This window comes from Rutidosis leptorrhynchoides, chromosome 2, assembly GCF_046630445.1.
Source record: "Rutidosis leptorrhynchoides isolate AG116_Rl617_1_P2 chromosome 2, CSIRO_AGI_Rlap_v1, whole genome shotgun sequence".
Taxonomy (NCBI): Eukaryota; Viridiplantae; Streptophyta; class Magnoliopsida; order Asterales; family Asteraceae; genus Rutidosis; species Rutidosis leptorrhynchoides.
In genome coordinates this window covers 558,606,264-558,615,595 of record NC_092334.1, presented here as the reverse complement: position 1 = coordinate 558,615,595, position 9,332 = coordinate 558,606,264, and positions in this window count along the sequence as shown.

Sequence of the window (9,332 nt, the reverse complement as noted above, 5' to 3'; positions counted from 1 at the left end):
GGTTATAGTTCTAATTTTGATTGTAGATTGGTCTTGGCAGTTGATAATTATTCTGATAATTATTTCCAGGCCTTTGGTTTAGATATGAAACATTCTCTCTTTGTTCCATTGTTAGTTCAATACCGAGACAATCTTTTGTTAAATGTGGTCCTCCACACTGCTCACAACTAATTCTTATTGAGTGGATATCTTTAGTCATCTTTTCCATTCGTCTCTCGACAACATCTATCTTTGCGGAAATGGAATCGAAGTCATGGCTAGAATCGGCTCTAGCTGCTTTAGATGATCTAACGATATCTTTTTCTTGATGCCACTCATGTGAGTGGGAAACAGTGTTATCAATAATTTTGTAAGCGTCAGTTGCGGTTTTCTTTCATAATGGAACCACCAGCTGCTATATCTATGTCTTTTCTTGTAAGGATGTCAAATCCTTGGTAGAATATTTGTACTATTTGACAGGTATCTAAACCATGTTGCGGACATCCTCTTAATAACTTTTCAAATCTTGTTCACGCTTCATATAGAGTTTCGTTTGGCTTTTGTGTGAACGTAACAATTTCTCCTTGAAGTCTCACGGCTTTAGATGCCGGAAAGAATTGTTTAAGAAAATTTTCAACTAAAACGTCCCATGTATCAATCGCCCCTTCAGGTAACGATTCCAACCAATCTTTGGCTTCTCCCTATAAAGTCCAGGGAAATAACATGAGATAGATCTGTTCATCCTCCACATCTCTGATTTTAAATAAAATACAGATCCTATTAAAGGTACGAAGATGTTCATTAGGATCTTCCTTCGGTGCACCACTAAATTGGCATTGATTAGTCACCATGTGTAGGATTTGTCCTTTGATTTCATAATCTGGCGCATTAATGTCTGGTTGAGTAATTGCGTGACCTTGGCCAGTGCGTTTAGCTCGCATTCGGTCTTCCATACTTAGAGGTTCCAGATTCTCCATGATTGAATTTGTTGAATCTGAATCACTAAGGGATTCTGATTTAATGGTTTCTCCCTCGACAATCTCTGTTTGAATGATTGGTAGTTCCGGAGGAAAGATTAATGGTTCAGGATCTCTGAATTGTCCCTGAATATCCTCCGGATTCTCAATTGTGAGGTCGGGTTCAAAAAATGGATTATCGGAAATTTGAATTGGAGTACTTGGTCGACTGGATGACGATTCTAAAGAAAAATCAACGGCGACAATATTGGCTAAATGTCTTGATCGAGTTACAGGTGGTGAACGTATAAAAGGTGGTGAACGTTTTGCTCGGTGCATTCACAGAATATCCTATTAGTTATAAAAGATAAAAATTATTAAAGTTATCAAATTAATAGACTTTTCTGCTTTTGCCCACGTTTCGAATAGCCAATAGATGCAGCAGGGAGCCAGAACCCTTTAAATTGGAAGCTCACAACTCAGCCACTAACAAATCCAACTATTACTACGAAGCAGAAAATTTGGATGTCTATCAATTTAACCACTTAAAATAATTTTTCGTTGAAATTTAAAGAAATTTTAGAGAAGAAATAGAAAAAAAAATTAAGTCCTAAAAACTAGAGCATCGATAAATAAGAAAGAAAAAAAACGCGTCGGAAAACGTCGAAAAATAAAAGGTCGAAAAATAATAAAAAGAACGTAGCGCGTCGAAACTTAAAAGTCTAAAAACTAAGAATTAAAAGTTGCGTCTAAAGGTATTAAAGCTTAAAAGGAATTCTATATCCAAAACGGTAATTACTTAAAAAGGTACTAAAATATTAAAACGGCGTCGCAAAATTCTAAAGCACCTAAATCTTAGTCTAAAAAAAAGCACTTAAGGAATTTTACGGCAAAGCCTAAGAATCTAGAAATAAAAATAACTATGGCAAAAACTATGACTTAAAACTAAATACGAACGAAAAATATAAATATTACGCTAAAACAAATAAAAAGATACAAAATATAAAAATAAACTTAAAGTTGTAAAAAGTACAATTTTTATAAAAATATTATTTTTATATTATTTATTTATAAAAGTATTAATTTTATATATTAATAAAACTAAATAAACTTAAAATACAAAAATATAAAACTAAAACTTAATTATTATTATAATAAACCCTAATTAGGGTTTTAATTAATTAATAATAATAATAATTATTACTCCGTAATTATTGCTGTTGGTCAGTCAAACCTGGCGTGTCAGATAAGGTCATGCGATCGCATGGATATTCCGTTATAACTCCATGCGGTCGCATGGAATAGGGTTTTGGGCCAGACTTTGGGCTGCAACAGTGATCGGGCCGTATACTATTATATTTATATATATATATTTTTAAATTTATATAAAATATTTATATAACTTAAATAAAACTTTAAAAAAATAGAAATAAAAATACTTTATAATTTTATATATTTTGAACAACTCTTAAAAATATATATATTTTGTTTTTCTTTTTATATTTTTGTGTTTTTAATAATTAAAACGTATTTTTACAAAAGAAAACTAAAAATCTTTTTTTTTAATATAGATAGCGTTTCGCTTACGGCGTTTAAGTAGTTCCCCGGCAGCGGCGCCAAAAATACTTGATGTGCGTAGAGGTGTATACAAAATAGTCATATTTTTGCTAAAAAATACTATTAAATACGATACAATTTTACACAAGATATTTATTTATTTATAGAATGGATATACCTAAACCTTGCTACAACACTTATAGGCAGTGTATCTAATCATACAGTAGTGTAGTTTTAGTAAGTCCGGTTCGTTCCACAGGGATCTTAGCCAAGTTTAACGCTATATTTTTAAAAACTATATTTGTAAAAGTATAAATATATATATATAAATATAAGTAGTATTATTATTATAAAAGGGGGTTTTTACCGTTTAATGACCGGTTTGTCGGTTTTAAAACTTTAGTCGCAGTTAAAACCTAATGTAAAATATTAAAAATAAATATAACTTAAATTAAAGCGTAAATTAAATAACGATAATGAAATTGCGATAAATAAAAGTGCGATAAAATAAAATTGCGATAATTAAAGAGTACGATAATTAAAAGTGAAATTAAATACAATGACAGTAAATAAAAGTGCGATAATTAAAAGTGCAATTAAATATGAAATAAAGAAATTATGCTTATTTAAACTTCCGTAATCATGATGTTTGACGTGTTGATTTTAGTTTATTCCCATGGGTTAATTGTCCTTTGTCCTGGATTATTTGATATATCCATACGGTTTTGTCCATAATAGTCCATCAGTCATAATCATAAAATGCGGAAGTCTTCGTCAAATTATTCTTATTCCCGAAGTCAAATATTCCAACTAATTGGGGATTCGAATTGTAACAAGGTCTTAATACTTTGTTTAATGAATACAACAGGTTATCGACTGCGTGTAGTCCAAGGTTTTACTACTTTGTTAACAATTACACCAATTACCCTTGAATGTAATCTACCCCTGTTTCAACAAGTCTATTAGCTATTAATCCAGTTCCGTGTCCGGTTAAATGAACAATTATTGGTATTTATAGATATCCCGCCCACCGTACCCAGTCAAACGTATGTGGTTATATATAAATACGTCAAATTATAAGTCTATATATTAAATCAACGAGGTATCATTTCGTTAATATAAAGCCCATTAATAGCCCATAGTCTAATTTTCACAAGTGTCGTTCTTTTGTTCAAACCCCAATTATGGTACAAAGCCCAATTACCCAATTTTAATATTTAGCCCAACATCACGATTACTTCGGCATTAAATAAGCATAATAATAACTTAGCTACGAGAAATTAATTTAAAAAGGTTGAACATAACTTACAATGATTAAAAATAGCGTAGCGTTACACGGACAGAATTTCGACTTACACCCTTACAACATTCGCTAACATACCCTTATTATTAAAATAAAATTAAAATTAAAATTAAAATTATATTATATTATATATATATATATATATATATATATATATATATATATATATATATATATATATATATATATATATATATATATATATATATACGAGTGAGATTGAGGAGAAGAAAAATATGTGTTTAAGTTCGCTCAAAACTGCGCTTTTTATAGGAATGTGGCCTGACACTGTTCACCATGCGATCGCATGGAATTCTAGCCTCCAGGCCATGCGATCGCATGGCCTCTTTTTCCAGCTCAGGTGAGTTTGGCTCCTAGCTTGCCGACACTTTTAATAAATAATATAATATATAAATAATTTATAAGAATTATTTATATATTATATTATATTTATATGCATAGTTGACTTGTAATTTTTAGTCCGTTGCGTCGAGCGTTGAGAGTTGACTCTAGTCCCGGTTCCGGATTTTCGAACGTCCTTGCGTACAATTTAATATCTTGTATTTTGCGTTTTGCGTCTTGTACTCTTGTAATTTTGAGACGTTTCTCATCAATAATTTGAACCACTTTGATTGTACTTTGTACTTTTTAGCTTTTTGGTCGTTTGCGTCTTCAATTCGTCGAATCTGTCTTTTGTCTTCACCTTTAATTATTTAAACGAATATCATTTGTAAATAGAACAATTGCAACTAAAAGCTTGTCTTTCTTGAGGGATAATGCTATGAAATATATGTTCGTTTTTAGCATTATCAACAAGCAAAGCTCAAGTGTGGGAATATTTGATAATGCTAAAAACAAACATATATTTCATAGCATTATCCTTCAAAAAAGACAAGCTTTTGGTTGCAATTGTTCTATTTACAAGTTATATTCGTTTAAATAATAAAAAGTGAAGACAAAAGATAGATTCTACGATTTGAAGACGCAAACGACCAAAAAGCTAAAAAGTACAAAGTGCAATCCAAGTGGTTCAAATTATTGATGAGAAACGTCTAAAAGTTACAAGAGTACAAGTCGTGAAACACAAAGTACAAGATATTAAATTGAACGAAAAGGCGTTTGAAAATCTGAAACCGAGACATGAACCAACTTTCAGCGCGCGACGCAACGGACCAAAAATTACAAGTCAACTATGCACAAGAATATAATATTATATATAATTAATTATATATATATTATATATTATTTTAATTAATGCAGCCCACGTTAAATTCATTTGGTGAGCTGGATTCCAGACCTCCGCACTAGCGGAGGTGTAAAGCATAAAAACTCAGCACTCGCGGAGCTCTACAGTGAAATGTGGGGCTATAAAAGGTCGCGTATTCTGATCGATTTTACTCACTCTTTTTCAATCTCTCTCTCACGATATATATATATATATATATATATATATATATATATATATATATATATATATATATATATATATATATATATATATATATATATATATATATATATATATATATATATAATTTTAATTTTAATATAAGTTTAATAATAATAAGGTTATAGTGGCGAATGTTGTAAGTGTGTAAGTCGAAATTCTGTCCGTGTAACGCTACGCTATTATTAATCATTGTAAGTTATGTTCAACCTTTTTAAATTAATGTCTCGTAGCTAAGTAATTATTATGCTTATTTAAATTGAAGTAATCATGATGTTAGACTAAATATTAAAGATGGGGTTATTGGGCTTTGTACCATAATTGGGGTTTGGACAAAAGATCGACACTTGTAGAAATTAGACTATGGACGATTAATGAGCTTTATATTTGTTTAACTGAATGATAGTTCGTTAATTTAATATAAAGATTTACAATTGGACGTAATTATAAATAACCACATACACTCAATCTGACACGATGAGCGGGATATTTATAAGTACTAATAATCGTTCATTTGACCGGACACGGGAATGGATTAATAGTCAACGGACTCATTAAAACAGTGGTGGATTACATGCAAGGACACTTGGTGTAATTGATAATAAAGTATTAAAACCTTATTATAGTTTAAGTCCCCAATTAGTTGGAATATTTGACTTCGGGTATAAGGATAATTTGACGAGGACACTCGCACTTTATATTTATGACTGATGGACTGTTATGGATAAAAACCGTATGGACATATTGAATAATCCAGGACAAAGGACAATAAACCCAGGGTAATAAATTAAAATCAACACGTCAAACATCATGATTACGGAAGTTTAAATAAGCATAATTCCTTTATTTCATATTTCATCGCAATTTTATTTATCGTCATTTTATTTATCGCACTTTTAATTATCGTATTTTTAATCGCAATTTTATTTATCGCACTTTAAATTATTGCATTTTAATTATCGTTATTTACTTTACGCTTTAAATTAAGTTATATTTATTTTTAATATTTTACATTAGGTTTTAACTGCGACTTAAGACATAAAATCGACAAACCGGTTATTAAACGGTAAAAACCCCCTTTTATAATAATAATATTACTTATATATATATATATATATATATATATATATATATATATATATATATATATATATATATATATATATATATATATATATATATATATATATATATATATATATATATTTATACAAATATAGTTTTAAAAATATAGCGTTAAACTTGGCTAGTTCCCTGTGGACGAACCGGACTTACTAAAAACTACACTACTGTACGATTAGGTACACTGCCTATAAGTGTTGTAGCAAGGTTTAGGTATATCCACTCTATAAATAAATAAATAACTTGTGTAAAATTGTATCGTATTTAATAGTACATCATATATATATACATACTCCGTACATAGCACATGATTATTGTTAATTTTAACTATAATATTTTTTTAGAAAAGGAATTTTAACGCTAATATTGTTAATACCAATTTACAAAGTTTTATTTATCCACGTCGATGCACAAGCAGTGGCGATTCTAGGATGAAAATCTAATGGGGTTCCAAAAAACTTATTCGATAACTTACTTGCGCAAATATTGAATGTCTCGAGTCAATCGGGTCGGGTTAAATTGGGTCGGGTCGGGATATTGGATAGTACTCACAAAAGGTTGTTCATATTTTTTTACTCGTACTATAGTCATTACAACAACCACCATACAAAATGATATCATTTATACAAAAAGGGAATTGATATTTTCACAAATATTAACCCCTATTCAAAAATATCATATATTTAATACAATCAACTCTAAAAGTAAGTTTTTACTTTTGTCTATGAGATTTCATACGATAAAATTCATCCATAATTGCATCATTGCTAATATAATCTAACACATGTTTCTCAATATATGCAAGCAGATAATCATTCACAAATCGAAGTATCTTAACATGTTAATAATAGTTGTCAAATTCAAACCAAAAAGCAATTTTATTGATACATCAGTACCAAAAATTTATGGTACGAAAAGACAATTTTATTAATTACATTAGTACCAAAAAAGATCAATTATCTAAGAAAACTAATTACAAACATATATACATGATACACTAATAAAATAAAATATATACATGATACATTAGCACTAAAAAATTGCAATTATAAACATATATACTTAAATGAAAGATCGGTACTAAAAAGTTACAATTATAAACATAGGGGCAGGTTCAAACGAGAACCACTAAAAAGGTGAGAACTGCGAGAACTATTTAATTTAATAATTTTTATGCGTTTAAATGCAACAAATTACATGTAAATGTTAATTAATGCACATATTATTAACAAACATGTGTTCATTAACTCAAATTACATGTTAAATAGTTAACTATAAGAAACTGTTCACATGTTCGAAAACAATATGCACATGTGAAAGGAGAAACTATATATTTAACTATATAAGTAAAATATAAGCGTTTTTCAACTATTTTATGTTCATTCATACTTTACATTAAGGTTTATGTGTGATTCAATCTAGTTACATGTGAAAATCTTTATAATTTAAAAGTTCTCGCAGTTCTCGCAATTTTTATGGTTCTCGTTTGAACTTTTGGCTATATAAACATAAACTAAACATATATACTTAAATGAAATTCAATCATTTGAGAAACTAATTATAAACATGTATATATGATACATCATTAGTAAAAAAAACTCAACTAAGTTACTTTTTTAGAAAGGCAATTTTATTGATATATATATATATATATATATATATATATATATATATATATATATAAACATCCATACAAAAGGAGTAGTGCAACCTTATGAATGTACATATACTTACATAATAATGGATGACTCGGATGAAGAGGGAAGGACACGAAATTAGGAATGATGGAATGAAATCACATATGATCATCTATGGTCTCTAGATACAAAGGAAATAGAAAATTGGATAACAACAATAACAACAACAAAACACAATCCCACAAAAGTGAGGTATGAATGAGGTAAGATGTAGACAATCCTTCTCCTATCCTAGAATAAAGACAAGTCATTTTTCTACCTAGAGTGAAACACCCCAAGAGTATTAAAAGTCATCCCTCTCAATGTTCTATGGATAGAGAGATTGCTTCCAAAAGGACATCCAACCCATAAGTAGGAAAATTTTAAAATAATAAAATAAAATTAAAATTGAGACGTCATGAAAATAGTAGAATTAAATTTCCATTGGTTTTAAAACATGTCTGAAATCAAATTTAGGCTCTAAGTGGCAGTCAAGTCGCCAATAAATCGACACTTAATGTTCGACTCACTTAATAGAGTCAACTTAAATTTGGATTAAGGCTAAGTTTATTTTTGTTTAAATATATAAATTGCCCATACTATAAAATTATAAGCGGGTTAATTTCAAATATTTTAATAGTTAAAACTATGAATTTATAAAATCTAAAAATATATGGGGTCACATTATTATATTTAGTGATGTCCTATACAGGGAAAAATATTTTTTTGTGATAATTTTTGAAAAACTAGTGGTGTCACAGGACCCCGTAGGAGTCCTCCTACACTCACTCTAATGCCCCGTCCTAATTCATCTGGACGAATACATTACATTTGGTTACATCATGAGGTACTTGACCTCTATATGATACATTTTACAAACATTGCATTCGTTTTTAAAAGACAAACTTTTATTACATCGAAAGTTGACGGCATGCATACCATTTCATAAAATATTCAACTAATAATTGACTTAATAATAATCTTGATGAACTCAACGACTCGAATGCAACCTCTTTTGAAATATGTCATGAATGGCTCCAAGTAATATCTCTAAAATGAGCAAATGTACAGCGGAAGACTTCTTTCATACCTGACAATAAACATGCTTTCAAGTGTTAACCAAAAGGTTGGTGAGTTCATTAGTTTATCATCAACAATCATTTTCATAATTTTAATAGACCACAAGATTTCCTTTATCCAATAATCATACACTCGCAAGTGTTTAAAAATCATTCATATGGATTGAACACCTAGTAACCGACGTTAACATAATGCATATAGAATATCCCCAA